Source organism: Mus caroli, unplaced genomic scaffold, assembly GCF_978045245.1.
Source record: "Mus caroli unplaced genomic scaffold, Mus_caroli_1 scaffold_16, whole genome shotgun sequence".
Taxonomy (NCBI): Eukaryota; Metazoa; Chordata; class Mammalia; order Rodentia; family Muridae; genus Mus; species Mus caroli.
This window is the reverse complement of record NW_028227271.1, coordinates 19735221-19753428: the sequence shown is the minus strand read 5'-3', so window position 1 is coordinate 19753428 and position 18208 is coordinate 19735221. Positions and strand designations below refer to the sequence as shown.

General features: G+C 51.4%; 1 long non-coding RNA gene across 1 annotated transcript; it reads left to right on the top strand.

Moving 5' to 3' along the window:
- The first annotated feature begins 339 nt into the window (after positions 1 to 339).
- LOC147000724 (uncharacterized) lies at positions 340 to 12747 on the top strand. The gene is made up of 4 exons (XR_015045577.1): positions 340 to 480; positions 1906 to 2066; positions 2935 to 3147; positions 11891 to 12747. It is a non-coding gene; the product is annotated as an uncharacterized LOC147000724 (long non-coding RNA).
- Positions 12748 to 18208: the final 5461 nt, after the last annotated feature.

Genomic DNA, 18208 nt, shown 5'->3' with positions numbered 1-18208 from the left:
TGTAAGGGGGGGGGGGGACATCGCAAAGGGGGGATGGGCAGGAGATAGAGGAGGATTGGGCCATGGAGAGAGCCACACTACAGAGCAGGGGACCCAGGTGTGCTGCTGAGCGAGCTAGTAAGATGCGTGGGAGTGTGCTGTTAAAGGTAGAAAGAGGACAGACAGGATTCAAAGCCCAAACTGAGAACAGCCTTCAGCTGAGGGGAGGGAGGTAGGGTGGGGGATGGGAGCAGGTGGGGGAGGCTGGCACACTCTGTTTTATACTCTCTGCAAGATTTGCATGTGTAATCTGGGTGGCCAAGCTTCTTTGTAACTTTTTTTTTTTTAATTCAAAAGGAGGGAGTTGAGAAGCTAAGAAGACATAGCCAGCGCCTCCTTCCAGAAGAATCAAGAATCATCACTCAGGCTAACTCCACGAAGACAGTGTTAGCAGTGTGACCTTGAGACACACAGCTGTGTCCTTGAAGCAGATGGGAAGAGGTAATCCGTTCAGGAAGCCAGGAGCCTAAAGGGTGTGGAAGTGCTGGTTGGTGAATCTTGGGGAGGTGGGAGCTGTGGGGTCCAGAGGAGCTTCGAGGATGTGGGGGACTGCCATGAGAGGCAAGTGGGGAGACAGGGAAGAGAAGGCTCTGGCCTGAGTTTGGAAGGCATCCTTAAACTTGGAGCTGTTTGGTGACAAGCTTGCCACCACAAGTAACTCATGGCTGTGTCTGACAGTCACTGTGGGCAGATGCTCTCTGTGTCATGCCCGCACCAAACATAGGACACAGGCAACCTCTTGACTCTTTGAAATGGGTATGGTTGTGCCCACTATGTGGATAACAAAACTGACAACCAGGCTCTGAGGGGCACATTAGCTCACGCAGAGTCAGAGGACATGCCAACAGCTGATGTAGGATTTGAACCCAGAGAGCTAGGCTACTGGCTCTCCAGGGGCAGTCCCTGCTGCTTCCACCAAGGGCCAAGGCTACCTCTTGCAGTCCCTACCTGCAGACAGGTGACAAAGGCAGAGACAGAAGCCTAGCCTAGCCCAGCCCAGCCCAGCCACAAAGCTGTGGCAGGGGCACCAGCCAGGTCTAGGACTCTCCAGAAAACAAAATTTTGTTCAAATTATAAATATAGCAGCAGAATTGTAAATCAAAACAGCAGCAGAAGCCTTGGGCCTGTGGAGACCCCAGAGCACAGAGGTAGGAGGCTGCAATCAGCCCTGCTTTGCTGACCAAGGCCCCATATCTCAGCTTAAGTGTCCCTGGCTCTCTAAGCTGAAGTGCTCCTTGTTCCCACTTACATAATGACATAGCTCTTTCTCATGCTGTCCTCTGCTTCTCAGATGTTCAGCTCCTGTCTCCAGACCCTATGCTAGTGAAAGAACCTAGTGGGGAAACCCCCACTCAACTCCCGATTGGGTGTGCACCCAAGAATCACGAACAAACTGACCTTCTTGATGTAAAAACATGAGGGAGTTTAATGGCGGAGCTCCAGGTCGAAATGTATCTCTCACAGGAGACAGTGGATTCGACTACAAGGCTTGGAAGCTAGGGGTTTTTATAGAAAAGGGTCTGGGGCTGGGGGAGGAATTGGCGCGGTTTCACGTGATTGGTTCATTTAAATACCAGCAGGGAGGAATTGGTGGGGATTCACATGATTGGTCCATTTAAACATCAGCAGACTGTACATGCAGATAACATTTAACTTAGGTCAGAAAGGTGGGAGATAGGGAGGCGCCGGGCCAGTCCGGACATGTCATTCTCTTTATCTTTATGTCCAAGCAGCCTCAGGAATGTCTTAACGATGGGCCTGCCGGGGCATGTCCTGGCCTATTCTGCTATGTTCTCAGCCCCAGGTTTACATGCTATGTTCTCAGCCCCAGGTTTACAGGTCTCAAGTTTTATTTTCTTTCACTAGCTATAAGGACACATGAAGGGACAAGACCCTGGCCTCACCCTGAAGAAGTCTGAGACGAGAACAGAGCCCTGGACCTAGAGTTTGAACAGGACATTGGAGTCACACAGGAGGACTAATGGAAGGCAGAGTCAGGGTTCAACAGACGTGGAAAGGCATTTCAGGTATAGGGAACAGCCTTGCGGAGAGAAGCACAGGGGCATCAGACTACCAGTTGCATACAGTCTCCCATGGCAGCTTGTGGTGTCTGTATACACTATGACAATGAGTCTAGACGTAATTTTTGCAAGGTCAGGCCAAAGCGGAAGGTAGTATCGTGAGAGCTTCCAGTGTTCAGGCTGCACCATGGATCATGGGAAAGTGTCCCAGAATGACTCTCGGGGTCCAGCTCCTCTTGGTTTCTGGCTTAAACCCTCATCAAGAGAGAGTGGTGTCCGATACCAGCTCCAGGTTGCCCGCTCCTGAGCTCACTCTTGGAGTGCATGGCTTCTAAGTCCCATTTCCAGCATGCTGGTTAGTGAGGCTCACAATATGTGGGCAGGGACTGCCAGGGGAGAGACTGAGTGTGTGATTGGACGTGGTGGGGTCCCGAAGGAAGCAGAGTCAAAGCTGAGGCTTTGACTCTCCAGGACAGGGCAGGAGCAGAAGCCAGGAGGAGCCACAGAGGTGAGAAAGGGCAAGGATATGGGAGGGCCTTCATGGTGGGAGGTGAGGGCAGCTGATGGACCAGAAAGGCAGGCTACAGAGCGTGGGCTGTACCAGAGAGAAAGGCCAAGGAGGCACTACCCAGTCCTGTGCTATGCTGTGCAATGCTGGGTTAGGTGAAATGAACCCTCCTTATAGGCATGGTACTTCCCGGTCACAGATCACGCAGTCTGTCCAGGAGGTACTAAGGCAATGTTCCTTCAGAACACAGAATGGTACCTCCCGGGACAAACCACAGAGCTCCACACAGAAAGCAACAGAAAGCCCTGGCCACACCTGCTTATTAGCACACATGGGTTCTAGTAACTTCCTTTGCTGTCTATGCAGGGCCGCTGACAGCAAAGCATCCGGCTGTTTTAATCACATGAGATCCAGACAATAGCCTGACAAGGTACAGCTTATTCTCTTTCCCAAATGAGAGGCGGGACCTGCACAGGTACACGAGGAGCCAGAATTACCTGTGCTTGTCACCTTGCTGCTTACTAAGAGCTGTCACCACCAATTTTGTTGGCCCTTCAGACCTTGCTGTCCATCTCACCGGTGAGTGAAAAAGGCCAGGGCCAGCATTTTGCAGCTCCCGTTCTGTTTCATTACAATGCTAGGATTACAGGCATGTGGTACCACTCGCAGCTTCTGCAACTCTGATCACAGGTCCAAGAAGGTTCTGGAGCCTCAGTCACTTACCAAGGTCACAGGGCAACAAATAGGAGATGAGCCCACTCAACGCCCTAGTCCCAGACTTCCCTCGGCACCCTGCTACTACTCACAAGAGGCCAGATTTGACAGCAGGGTGAGGCTAGCCCCTTTGGGTCCTCTTGGCCTTGCCCACCCTCAGAGCTCTAACCTCAGACCCAGGACATCAAGAGTCTTGACAGTGCTCAGAACCTTCAGTGAAGTGGCTGTTCTGAGGAGCAGAGAAGAGAACCAGGTGGTGCAGTGACCCTAATTGCTTCTAGGCTTTTATTGTGTGCGATGTTCTCTCCGCACATCTATAGGGCTAATTGGCAGGCGAGTGGAGCTTGCCAGGAGCAGCTCTTTCCTCTTAAGTGACTGATCTCAGGGAGATCAGAAAACTGCCACCCTCTGAAGACACACTAAGCAGGCTTGGTGGCAGGACTAGGTGATGCTGGGGAGCTTGCTGCAGGATGACTGCATGGGACTCTGGCACAGAGGTGGCAAAGGGATTTATGGCTTGGGGCTACCAGCTGAGGTGCTGGAGGCTTGACTCTGAGGTAAGTTGCCCAGGTCAAGAGGGATTGAGTCCTGACTCTAAAGTGGCACAGTAAAGGTTAATAGCCTCTGGGCATAGGAATTTCTGAGTCTTTGCTATGTAACCCCAGAGATTCACCAGCCCCATGCCCACATTCTGCACTGGGCCCCAGTCAAGGAAATGGCAAATGACCAGGAGTGGGCCACAGAAGATTCTGTCCTTGGGTTCATGTTCTCAAAGGACAGAGAAGAGAACCCAAATTCCTCCCTTCCCAGAACCCCTCATGTTCTTCCCAGACCCTGCAGATAGAGATAGATGTATTCATACACAATGCATACATACACCCCCACACATACATGTACACATACATAATACATGCACATATACATAATACATGCATAAACGTATGCTATCCACTTCTAGCAGCTCTCTCAGGCCCTCTTGCATATCTCTCTCTTTTGCATATAATTTGAATATTGTCCTCAGTCCCCTTCAGTGGGTTTCTAGCTTTCTCTCTGCTTCACTGACTACCAACTGCCGTAGAGAATAGCCACAGTGAAGAGGGCTCCAGGATGGACCCAGCTCTCCCTTTTCTCTTGGTTCAGTCCTGTTACCCACAGCTCATCCTCAAATTCTGCATCTCAGAGACGCAAGGACCAGCTGTCCTCAGGACTGTGCGTGGACAGACCCCTGCCTAGGAGACAGTGCATGGTCAGGGCTCTTGTGCCATAGGCATTGTGCTGCTGGGGTTCCTGGGAGCTTAGGCTCCTCCCTCGCCAGGTCCCATGCAACAGGCCCAATCAACCATGGCTCCTGCCCTCTGGCAACAGATGAGTGGAGACTTAACTATTTACCAGAAAGACGGGTGCCCTTGGAACAAGGAAAATAACAGGGGCCAAGGAACAGTAGAGGGAGATAAGACAGTCTTTGCAGTATCCAGGTATGGGTTACTCTTTCTGGGTCTGTACAACACATGCTGGGTCTCTTTAGCTACTGCCACTAGCTAAATGGCCAGCAAGGTCCTTTCCACCTTGGTCCTCATCTGGGGAAAGGACTGTTGGAGCATTTTATAAGGAAGAGGCTAGGTAAGAGGTTAGCCAGTAGGATCCCCACACTGGACAGAGTCCCCTGTGTCTGAGACCCTGCCAATCATTCTGCTCCAGTGTTCCAAGGCAGGGCTCCCCACGGGACAGAGGAGAGGGGAGGTCTGTGTTACAGAGACTGAGCTAGGAGTCTCTGGAAAGGGTAATGAGGCTAAGCATTGTGTGTCCCTCATCATCATCACAAGCACTGCCATCCCCGGATGACAAGGAGAGACCCGGGCAGGCCTTTTGGACCCAACAGGGCAGGTTCCCAGCATTAAGTACCTCTAGCTGAGGAGGATTAGAATGAATGACGGAAGGCCAGAGGCCTCTCAGGGAGGGCTGGAGGACGGCTCAATTAGCTCAGGCGAGTGGCGCTTATTGCACATTTGTGAGACAGGAGAAGAGAAAATGCCCCACTCATCCACATTTCAAATCAAGAAAGGAAAACATGCCCTGCATTTGAATTGCTGAAGAGGCCTGTTGGGATGCGAGAAGGTGAAGAGGAAGAGGGGTCAGAGCAGAAGGCAGCAGGCAACCCACACAGGGGCCGTCTGTGGCCATCTCCAGGAACTCAGAGGTACATCAAGAGGACCCCAGGTGACCTATCTGCCCACACAAGTCAGGTGGTGGCTCCTGTCACCTATCTTGCCCCCTTGACATAGCTCAGGGGGGTGTGGTGTTCCAGGGCCAGGCCCAGGAAAGGCTGAAAAGGGAGGAAGGAGACCCAGGAAGGAAGGCCCTGAGTTCTTTGTCCCCCTCCAATTATCTGTTGCCCCAGAGTCAGATGTATTTCCTGGAAGAGATAGTCTCAGCCAAGAGTTGTCATACTGTCTCTAACCAAGAGTTCAGTGGGTAACACCCATGTGGAGAGGCTGGCCCCATGCCATCCCACAAGCAGGCCATTCATTTAGAAGAGATGGTGTTCGAACACCTATCAAAGGGACTCGCAGTCTCCTCATACTGCTGTCCACTGGACCCAAAGTCAAGGTCTGTCCACCCAACCAAGGTCCTGAGGCTGGCTTCCCACAGCAGCTGTGAGAGAGCTTTGTTGCCTAGGACTAGGGAAGGTTTCCGGAGTGCCAAAGAAAACTCTTGGTTGGCGTTGAGACAAGACCTCATGTAGCCCAGGCTAGCCTTAGATTTACTTTGTAGCTGAGGATGACCTTGAACTCCTCCTGTCTCTACCTCTAGAGCACTAGGATCGAGCCTAGGGCTTCACACATACCAGACAAACACACTCCCAACTGATCTACAACTTCTGTTCTACAAGTTCACGGGGAGGTGGGAGGGAATGGATGGATGCTGGGCACTGCTTCAGTGAGGGCTGTAAGAGGAAGAGTGGCCACTAAACTCTCAAGTTAACATGTGGTAGTTTGGGGCTGCACCTGACTTGACCCCAGAGCCCCTCACTTCCTGAGCACACAATTGCTACAGATGTGAAGTGACCAAGTCCCTGTCCCTTCTCCTCCTGTGCCCACAAGGAACACCTTCCATATCCCCCCCTCACCCAGCCTCACCCAGCCTCATCCCCACTGCCCCTGTTCCCTACATCTTCACGCCCAGAGCCTCCGCCTCTTAACTCTCTCTGCCCTTAAGAGGATGGTCCCAAGCAGAGGGCATCAGCCCATTCCACATATGGATAAACCAAGGCTCAAAGGGGCTATCGATATGCCAAGGAAACATTCCCAAGGGACATAAGGACCCTGGGCTTCCTACCTCCTACCTCCTGGGACTCACCAGAAGGCTTGTGTGAGGAGGAGGCACCTCACCCAAATGTCTTTGTCTCAAATTCATGTCCAGAGTGTCTGCGCTCTGCCCAAAGCCTTGAAGTCTTGGGGGACCGGGGAGTATTTAGCCAGGAAAAATAACTCCAGTTTTCTCAGCCATCTGCATAGGCTGGCATTAAACACCTTCGCTGATTAAAGGCACTGAGCCATAGGTTCTTCATGTTGTAGATGGATGTAAGGCTGTGCTGGGGAGTGACCTTTAAGCCATGGCCCTCTCTTTACTCAGTCGGCTGGCCAGCTCTCCAGAGCCCAGCCACTGTCTCCGAGGCTGCACTGGCATGAATGATTTAAGAGTGGGCAATTCCATTTCTAGGATCGGGATCACGGGGTCCTGCCACTGAATCCAGGGCGGGAGCCAAAGGGCTCACAGGAGTTCTGAGGGAGCAAGACGGGTGAGAGATACAACATTTGATAAGGGTCCTAGAGTGGCCCCTCTGCAGTGTCCACACTGGAGAGAGATGGCCTTGCTCAGCACGAGACAGCAAGGCGGCCAGAGTACAGATTGCCTTCCAGCTCATCCCAGTCCGCTAGTCTGCCTGTGAGACCTGGGCATCTTGCCATTTTGGGACCTCCCTTGGGAATAGACTTCTATCTACTCCGAGGTTTTCAGAGGCTTGCTGGTCTCCATAGCTCATCTTGGACATTGTGTACTGGGGGTGGGGATGGGTGGGGGATGGGTGGGGGATGCTTCTCCCTGTTGGTGACTCCAATCTTGACCTGGCTTCATTGCAAAGGAAGGGAATGATTATTTGGGTCCCAGTTCTAGAACGCAGCCCATCCTGCTGGTGAAGACATGGTGGCAAGTGCCTGAGGCAGCTGGTCACACCGTGTCCACAGAACCAAAGAGAGATGGACACTGACGCTCAGCTGTCCAGGACCCCAGCCCACGCCACGGCACTGCCCATTGTTTATGTGGGTCTTCCTTCCTTCATGTAATCTAGACACTGCCTCCCAGGCATGCCCAGGCTTGTCAGTCTCCTAGGTGACTCTAGACCCTGTTGAGTTGTTATTACCCATCACATTTGCTGACCTCTGCATCTACTGCTTAAGATGCCTCTATTAAGATAAAGTGTCAGAAACGTCCCCTTGGAGGCTCAGGGCCAAGGTGTGTTGGCACGAGAGCACTTCAATGGATCTGATGCAAGAGGTTTATTGGGTGAAGGGGCTAGCAAGAGGCTAGCTCAGAGTGGGAACGCGGGGCAGGGGGTGGGGAACAGGGACAGAGAGAGGTACAGAGAGAGAGGTACAGAGAGGGACAGTCTGGGAGACAAACGAGGCAGAGACCTAGGGTGTCAGGGACCTTTCAAAGGGAACATGTGTTGTTGAACAACTTGATGCACCTGGAGGAGGTGGGTGGGCCTCTTGGAAAGACAGCCTGGCGGAGTGTACCTGATTTATGACAATCTCCACTCTCCTCCCCATAGGGTATGGGTGAGTCTGCCTTCAAGGAGTTGTGGCAAAGACAGGAGTGGGTAGATGAATCAGAGAGAGGAAGATGAAGATGGGTGTAAGGCCAGGGTCCTCCGCCAAGAGGCAGCTCTTGGCCACTTTCTCTACAGTTTGACCTTGCAGGGTGTCGAGGAGAGCAAAGGAACTGTGACCTGAGGTTTGGCCTGTTCTTGAGTACTGGGAGCCTTCAATGGGCCCTAATGGCGTTTGCTTTAGCCTGCCATGACCAAGAGGTACATAGGCCCCAGCCTGGCTGATAGGCTAGCATCCCTAACCACCACAGCCATGCCACAGCTAGAAATTGAGAAGAAGCTGTGCATGTTTCTGTGAGTCACAAGGCTGCTTATTACACAGTCCTGCTGCTTCCAGAGCCGATCAATGTAGCCAAGATGCCTGTGGACCAAAGGAAGGGTCCTTCCTTCCCGGTGGGCAGTTAATGTTAACGAATGGTACGGTGGTAAACTAGGGCACACCCTTGGGCAGAATTCACCCTCTGCACCACCAGCTGGACAGGCGGGTGATGCCCTGATCCAAGGCCTCTTTGAAGACAGCACGCACAGCAGCATTTGGATCTGGTGTGCTCACACTGGAGTGTGAGTGGAGTCAAGAGTCTTTTTCAGTGAGAATGGCCAGCGAAATGTCCTCTTGCTCTGTAAGGGACAAGCAGGCTGTCATTTCTACTCTAGGATCTGGCTTTGGATTTCAGGTGTCCTTTACAATGCCTGCCTGGCCATGGCCTGGTCCCCTCTGATGCCATGGCATCTTTGACTCCTCAGCCTCCCCAGGTAACTGTGGACATAGCACTCAACCCAGCACCAATGGGTATATATGAACAGCCTTAGGGAACAGGCTAGACTAAGAGGCACCAAAGAAAAGGACATGACCCCAAACCAAATGGCCAACATAAAGCCGCTGTTCCCAGAATAGAGAACCAGTAGTTCCTGAGCGGCCGGTGGCTTCGGAACTGAGCGGGGCTCCAGATCCATCCTCAACATGAACCTTTCTCCCATAGAATGGAGTTGTGTAAGGCTGTGGACCAGCCTCTATCTACAGTACTGACTGGACTCTGAGGGCAGAAGCAGCATCAGGGGGAGAAACTGCTTCCAGGGCATCATCCTGACCAGGTGGGGTTGGAGTGAAAGTTGGAACCAAGGAGAAGAGGCCCAAGGAATCGTTGCTGGCCAACTAGCCTGCGTGTGATTGCGCATGTACGTGTGCTATGAGCATGTCAATGTTCATGTTCACCAGGCTTTGTTGTAGATCTACGGTGTGCTAAGAAATGCTGGCCCTGGAGGCACAGGATTCAATCAGCAGATGGGAGCCATCATGGCAGAAGCTGAGGCAAGAGGACAACCACAAGTTCAAAGCCAACCTGAGCTGCATCACACGTTCTAGTACAGCCTGGGTTACAGAGTCAGACCGCAGCTAAAATAAAAATTCCATAGAATAGAAGACTGCCAGGTAGAAGATATGTCCCTGGCTGCAACCCTGAGGGTATTGTACAAAGCACACTGGGCATGGCCCCATGCTGGCTGCTCCCCACCCCACCACCCCCACCCCTAGTACCTGAGCTGCTGCTAATCCTCTGGGTCCTTGACAAGATGAGAGCCTTGTTCCATTTTTATTCATGAGAAGATGGAGTCGCAGAGGGACCAAGGGCTTTGTCAAGTTCATAGAGCAAAGGCATGCTGGCTGCAGGAGCAAGCCCGTGCTGGAATTTTAGCTAAGTTGGTAATTACCTGGTCTTAGTCACACACATCACATATGAAGATTGGACATTGTGTGGGAGTGTGGAATCGGGGCATGGAGTTGGGGTGGGTGGACCCCTGATGTGTAGACCCAGCCAGAGAGAGCAGGGCCAACCCTTAGATGATGGTAAGCACGCAGCAAAGGAGGCATGGGCATCTTGGGGACTTCTAGCAGCAACTATGTTCCCAGCTCTGTCCTCAGCCCCAGTTCCAGCATTGCCTGCCTGACTTTGCTCAACGGACCAATGGAATGCCTCCCTCCCAGGCCCCTGCCCCTTCTTACAGCCACATGCCTGAGTCAAACACTCCTGAAAAACCCCTGCACCGTCCTTTCTGTCCCAACAGCCTGACTGGGCCCAGCTGTGGAAATTGCCAGCTCTTCCACAACAAGGAAAACCAATCACGGCTTGTTTCTCCCTCTGAGTTCCACGGAGTATCATCCCAGGCCCCTCAGGCCTGCCCACAGCACCGGTACCCACACCCACAAAACCCATCAGCACTAATGGCCTCATCGTTGGGGGAAGTTGCTGTGTGTCCAGGGACAAGGCACAGAAAGCCAGGGAGGCAGAAAGCCCAAGCTGACAGCCCGTTGGAGCTCTCAATGCATGATGGGTCATGTGCTTTTACGTCAGTCCCCTTGGACCCGGCTTGGCACCCAGTGCAGATCCCACTGAAACAGTCTCCTCCTGGTGAGCATTGAAAGTTGCTGGAGTCAGAAAACTGGAGACTCGGGCCCAGACGAGAGACTGTCACTTTAGGGAATAGTAGCTGTCTCCCCCTCTCGCCCAACAGAGCAGACCCTCAACGGAACTTGTCCCACTCACCCTTCAGAACAGGAAGGAACTACCCTTCTCTTCACAAAGGCCTGGGCTTCTTGCCACTCAGTCGAACATCTCTTCTGGAACTGCACTGCCGCCTCAGCAACACATCTGCAGAAGGACACAGGACCGTGATGCTGGGTGGTGGCTAGGAGTCGTGAAAGACAGGACATTAAGCAGGCACAGACATTGGGCCCCTCCCCAGGAGCTGGGTCCTTGTACTTGGCTTCCCAACTAAGGTAGGATACACATAAGAACCAGGTGAAGCCACCCCTACCCACACTGAGTTCCTTTCATCCCTGGACCACAGGCAACCGCTTCCTTCCCCAGGGAGCAATCCCTCACTCCTTACCTGTACAAGATGGTGGTCGCTGTCCAGCAGAAAGGGAAGGCTGCCTCTCTAAGCTAGTCCTGGCGTTCCAGGGTCAGGCTACCATCCCATGGCATGCACATCTCATGCTGGGGCACACATGTGCAGATGCTTGTGTATGGCGGTTCAAACCCCAGGTCAGATATTCCTAGAGGTCACTGGCCACCAGCCCACCCAAGGGGGCCAATTCCTCAGAGCAGGTCTCCACAGCCAGGAGGGGCCACTGTCATCTGTGGAAGTGTCGGGCACTGTGCTCAGACTCCAGCTACGCTGGCTGCTCTCTGGCTGAGGCTGGGTTTATTTTTAGAGCCCAGCCCTTCCCCAGACTCCAGGATCCCAGCTGAGATTTCCAGCTACTCAAACTAGCCCATTATGGGCAGAGCTGTCCCTGATTTGGGGATGTTCTAGAAGACAGAAGAGACCTTAGAAGATTTGGTCTTAGGTGTCCTCATATCAAAATTGAGGACTGGACAAGAGTCCCAGGGTTCTTGGGAGGATAGGGGTTCTTCTTCTGATAGGTTAGCAAAGACCAGGGTGAACTGAGGCAGGGAGCTTCCTTCCAGAGACTGCCTCAGTTTCTTCAGAATTCCTCAAAGGTGAAGCAGACTGGACCCATCTGTCTGGAACAGGTCTAGGTAGGAGTCACCAGAAATTCCTATTCCGTACTTCCCCCAAGTGGGAGGTCACCCAGGGGCTCCACCACAGCCCCTCTTGCACACATCACAGAAAGAAAGTGCTGGATAATCTTTAGTAAAGCAAGAGGTAGGTTTCCTCTTCGGCACACTAACTTCAGTCTCCTCCTATCTTATGCTCCAGAAAGGCATACATCTGACCAATGGAATCCAAGGGCTGGAAGGACAAGGAACCTGTCCAGGGCCCCACCAGATGGTGGTAGCTTGGGGCTCTCAATGAGAGGAACTTGGTAATCTCTGCAAACTGGACTCTGCATGCTCTGACCTCGCTGCCGTAGCAAAGTGTACTGACTGTAGGCACCTGACCCTGAGCTGAGGAAGCTGGGTCTTTCCGGCCTGCCCACCACCCTCCTGGGCAGGTATTGCTCCAGAGTTTAGGAAGCCTCTCGTCTTCCTTTCCTACCTGGAGGATGCCCCAGAGCCTCTAGGCTGACACCGCTGTCTTCATACTTTGAGACTCGCTTGTGTTCTCAGAGTCCCAGATGGCTGGAGTCAGGAATTCTTGACCCCTGCCCTCCCACTGCCCTCTTGGGAAAGGGAAGCTTGATGGACCAGATGCTATAGTGGAGCAGCTGGGGATACAGGCAGAGATGGATCCGCTCCCAGCACGGAGATAGATGTCAGCCCTTCCCAGCCTTGCAGCAGGAAATGGGGAGCCCCTTCACTCTCCCCCAATCATCAACCATGCTGTGCATTCCAGGATGGCTCACCAGGCTCAACCAAAGGACTATTCCTGGCCTGTCTTAGAGAAATGCCTGGGGAGGGACTGACCTGTCCCCCTCACTCTGGGGGAGCCAGGAGAAGCAGGCCAGTGTCCAACCAACCTGTCCTGCAGGGGTTGCTGTCCTGACTTGACCCACACTGCTCCTCACAACAGGGGACCAGTCCCCAAGGCAGGAACACAGCCTCAAAGGGCCCCAAAGGTCTATAATTCTTGTTTAAAAACAGGGTCTCTCAAATGAGGGGGCACAGAATGGTGGACTCCCCATGACGCCATCCTCCCAGGACCATTTCAAATTGTTTTCTAAAAAAGTATTTAATATCCTGGGGAATGTGGTGAGGGAGTAAAGTAGATTACAGGCTGTAAATATAGAATGATTTCAATTTTGTCTGAGACGTGTATTTATAGTTGGATACGGGGAAAGGAAGAGGCAGCTCCCAGCACCAGCCTGGTGGGAGTGCTGCGCCAGGATACTTCCCTTTTCCTCTTGAAGTTTCGTGTGTTTTCCTTATTTTACACCCTGAGGAGGGCCTGTTCAAGGATTCATAAAAGGACACCCGACACACTCTAAAGGGACCTTCTCTGTACTGCGGTCCCTATGTAACCATCCCACCCCTAGTCTCTGTCAGGAGCTCTTGCTGGTGGTTGACAGGAATGGTAGCCATGGCAACCACAGTGACCTCTGACCTCTGGAAGACTTAGCTCCCAGGGTCACCCCTTAGTCACCTACTTCATCCAGGCAAGAAGTGGCTCCGGATACCTCTGCCTCTGCTCCCAGGATACAGGCACAAGTCTTCTTCCCTGACCCAGTGACCTCAGGAAAGTGACAGCCAGGCCTCACTGTAACTGGTGGAGAAGGGGGAGCCTTGGGAAACTCCTGTAGACAAATGGAAGGGCTGGGCACTGGGAACCAGGGTCTTCAGGGGACCGATTTGGTGCTGTCACACTGAATGTGTGTCTCTGAGGCCACTCAGATTGGCTCTAGAGGGAAGTGGGTGGGGCAGTGCCTTAACAGATAGACATCCAAAGAATGAGGAAAGACAGGACCAGCCATGGCAAGTGGAAACTGGCTCTGGAGATATGTGTGCCTGATAGAGTGTGTCACAAACAGGTAACTGTCCTCTCTGGCCTCAATTTCCCCATCTGTTCAGTGAGAGGTTCAGACTGCAGGACCTCTAAGGTCGTGTACAGCTGACTGTATGAGGCAGGCTAGGGCTTCACTGGCAGGTGTGCACACCAGCCCTAGCAGGAAGTTAGGGGGAGGGCTTCGTACTTGCCTGCTTGGCACCAGTCCTTTACCTGCCTGGCATCTATTCTATGCCGGTTCTTCAGGGGACAGGGTGGGCCAGTATTATGAGTGCTGTTAGCACATGCTTGCATCTTTCCACAGAGTCAGAATGTATTCAGTCACATTTCACATGGCTCAGCAGTTTCAACGGCAACAATGTGGCTAATGTTCCCATCCTCCTTGATGGTGAAGAGAGTTCAGGGTTTTGCATTGAGCTAAATTACTAACAAGGCAAGGTGTTCCGAAGAGACCTGCGAGGCCAATGCTGAGAAATGGACAAGATGCAAGAGTCTCGATACTGATAACAAAGCCTACTGAGCTGGAGAAACTGTGAGCCATTGGGTCAGGCTCCAGAATCAGAGCTAAATACAGGACCAGTTCCAGACAGGCAGAATGGATGGACATCAGGTCCTGGTGATGAACATGAAAATGGATGGGTGGCAGTTTGAGGAGGCCATATGAACAGCGGGGACAGAGCCGAGCTGAAGCCCCAGGACAGTCAGTTCTCTGCCCTCTAGTCCCTTGATACAATCAGTGAGTGGTCAGGGGAGAGGTTGGTGGGGACATCGCCACTGCAATGATAGATGTCTATGGGTCCAGGTGAGAGCTTTTCTTTGGCCTAGCATGTCTGGTAAACATGGGGGAGCCAGTACTACTTTGGGTCATACTTTAGGGGCTACAGCCCTGGTAACCTTTTAACACTCTGTCCTGGGTGGAGCTGCAGGGAGGCGTGGCCTGAGCTCTTCAAGCTGTGGGTGTTGGCTTTGGGGGCAGCATGCCTGAGTTCTAGCACTCCTCAGTGGGGTGGCCTGGCTATGCCGTACTTCTCTTTGTGTATGTCTGTGGGGCTCCCATACTCCTACTTGCTTGGTTCCTACCTTTGGTTGTCATGGCTTCCTGGAGCACTGGTGTCCTCTGGCTGGGAGGTGACAGTGACTGATGGTAACAGACCATATTGTGCGTTCCCGCTGAGCGTTTCTCAGGCCCATTCATCTTTCTTTTAAAGAAAGTATTTGTTTTGTTTTCAAGACAGGGTCTCTCTCTATAATCCTGGCTGTCCTGGAACTCATTCTAGAGACCAGGCTGGCCTTGAACTCAACGTTTGTTTGTCTGTTTGTTCATTTATTTTAACACTGACACGTTGGCAGTCAGAGAGAGAGAGAGTTATTTCTTTACATTTTGTGTGTATGGGTGTTTTATGTAACACATGACTATGCACTATGTGTGTGCCTGGTGCCCTCAGAGGTCAGGAGCGGTATTGGCTCCCCTGGAAAAGGAGTCACAGGCCGCTGTGAGCCACCATGTGGGTGCTGGGAACTGAACCCAGGTTTTCTGGAAGAGCAGCCAGTCTCTTATCCACTGAGCCATCTCCAGACCCAGCTCTTGATTTTGTACAGTACTTTTGGTGACTGTATAATTCCAGCCTGATAGAATTTTGTTCTTCAAGTCTCTCTGCACATCACGCTGCTGGTGTTTTCGTTCTCATTGCTTCTGCTGAGAAGTCTCCCACATGCATGTTCACCATGCTTCCCAAATGCCATGTGACTTGCTTTCTCTCTCCTCCTCCTCCTCTTCCTCCTCTTCCTCTTCCTCCTCCTCCTTTTTTCTTCCTTTTCTTCTGATGTGACTTGCTTTCTCTGGCTTCTTTTTCTTTTTCTTCTTTTCTTTAAAAAAAAACAGATTTATTCACTTTTATTTTATGTGCGTGGATGTTTTACGTATACACATGTATATTCACCATGTATTTGTCTGGTGAGAGGACGGTATTGAATGCCCCAGAGTCATAGATGGTTGTAAGCTGCCTTATGGGGGCTGGGAATCAAATCTGGCACTCGAGGTACTGTGCTATCTCTCCAGCTCCTCAGATGCCATCTTTACATTCAGTTTTGACAGCTTCAATATGACACAGTGTGTGTGTGTGTGTGTGTGTGTATGTGTGTATGTGTGTGAATATGTGTCTGTGTATGTGTGTGTTTGTATGTGTGTCTGTGTGTGTGTCTGGTTGTGCCTATATGTGTCTGTGTGGATGTATATGTGTCTATGTGTGTGTATATGTATGTGTGTATGTGTGTTTGTGTGTGTATGTTTGTATGTGTGTGTATGTGTGTGTGTATATATCCAGCTTGATTTTACACACTCATCAGTGGTTTGTTTTTCCATTCTTAATCAAATTAATGTTCAGTCTTACTTCTTCAAGAGTTTCCTTCTGCAATCCAAGTCTTTACACTACCAACTGCATGCGGATTATCTGATGTTGTTCTCTCTCTCTCTTTCTCTCTCTCTCTCTCTCTCTCTCTCTCTCTCTCTCTCTCTCTCTGTCTCTCTGTCTCTCTGTCTCTCTGTCTCTGTGTGTGTGTATGTGTATGTGTGAATAAATAAATAAATTAGATACCCCTGTAGACAATACCTGAGATTGACTACATTCCTTGCATGGTTGTGCACACATGTGTGGAAGCCAGTGACGATGATTCATTTCTGCACATTTATTTATGTGAGACAGGATGTCGTGCTGCCTTGGGGCTCAGTGATCCAGGTAGGCTAAGATGGCTAGGGAACCCCAAGGATGCTCAGCAAGCACGTTACCCACTGAAGCCCTCGCCCTATCCAGGTCTCTGCCTTTCAGTATTTATTCCTGGCAGTTCTGCATTGGCAGGTTTTTTATAGAACCAGGATTCTTGTGCACCTCCGGCTGCTTCTCTGTGGTCACTCGTCTTGTCACATGGGGAATGGCTCACTGTGAGAGAACATATATTACATGATTGTCAACTAGTGCAGACACTTTATGCATGCTGCCCCAGGATTCTGACAGGTGGCCACTTTACAGTCTCTTGGCCTTTGTTTGTTTGTTTCTTTCTTTCATGGTTTCTAAGTGACTCCAACGTTGTTTCGGATGCCCTTATGGTGTTAAGGCTTAGTGTGCAGATATTTCATAGATTGATGTTTAACTGAAGACAGTTTTTCTTATGGTTAAACTGAGGGTACAGGTTTGGAGGAGAAGGAGGAGGAGGAGCAGGAGGAGGGGGAGGAGGAGCAGGAGGAGGAGGAGCAGGAGGGGGGAAAGGAGGAGGATCAGTGCGGAACAGCGACATGGTTATCTTGGAAACCCTCAGCCTGGGAAATTTGAATTTACTTGTGGCTTGTGTAGCTGTGGGCACATGGGCACTGTGTGGCTGTGGGCACGCGGGCACTTGGCTCCTGCTTGCCTACCACACACGGGCATCAGTACTTTACCTTATAGCTCACACCAGTCCATCATCCTTGGCAGCTCTTTCATTGGCTGTGTGTTCTGCATCCTCTCTTCCTGACCCATGGATGTTGGAGGCTCATCTTGTGTTTCCTGACTCAGTTCTGGAGTTGGTCAAGGCGCCCTGAAAAGGTCATAGAAGGTCAGAGTTTGGTGGTCGGTTGTAGGCTTCTCTAGTATATCACTGCCTTTAGGTGGTTGTAGCTGGCAAAGCGAAGCACATATGTGTGTTTGTACATGGATATACAAGTGTGTGTGTGTGTGTGCGTGTAGGTACATGTGGATGTCCATGCATGTGTGCACACACATTAGTGGAAACCAGAAGTCAACATTAGGTGCCCTTCATCACTTTCTTCCTTACTTCTTGAGACAAAGACTCTCACTGATCCCAGAGTTTGCTGATTCGGCATCGAGTTCCCCGGATCTTCCTGTCTCCACCTCCAGCTTTAGGATTATAGATGTACATGACCACACTGGCTTTTAACATGAGTTCTGGTAATCTTAACTCGGATCCTCATGCTAGCTGGACAAGTAGTTTACCCACCGAGCCGCCTCCCCAAAACCCCCATCCCCCAGCTTCTACTGACTATCACAATAGCACAGGGAATAGCACAGGCAAAGAAAGTCTCCTGTTCTTCACCTCTTCAGTCTTTATCCTTCCACCCAGTCTCATAGCAAAGATCACTTGGTCTAAGGTTTTGCCCCTTTCCTGTCTGCAGCACGCCTTACTCTAGTAAGCATGCTAGCTCATAAGTGGTCAGCCTCCTGCACCGGCAGCAATGAGCATGCCTGGTGCCTCACGCTTCCTCCTGACAGCTCATCCCTCTTTATGGCCGAATGATGCTCGGCTGTAAGGACTTGCTACAGTTTAGCCATCCTCCTACCGGCCAGTGTCTGACAACTGTGAATAATGGCTCTATAAATAGCTGCTGAGGGTTTTTATATGGGCATGAGTTTTCAAGTCAGTTAGGTGGATACCAGGAGAGCAGTTGCTGGATTGTCAAGCACGCCAGCATCTGGCTTTGAAAGAAACTATCAAGCCGAGTTGCTAGGTGGCCAGGCCAGTTTCCATTCTCCCCAGGCAGGAACACAGAACAGAGCCTGGAGTTTCTTTGCTGTGTGTGCACTGGGGCCAGATGCTGTAAGGAAGCTTAGCCCAAGTCTCAGGGCAGGATTATTTTCCTCTTTT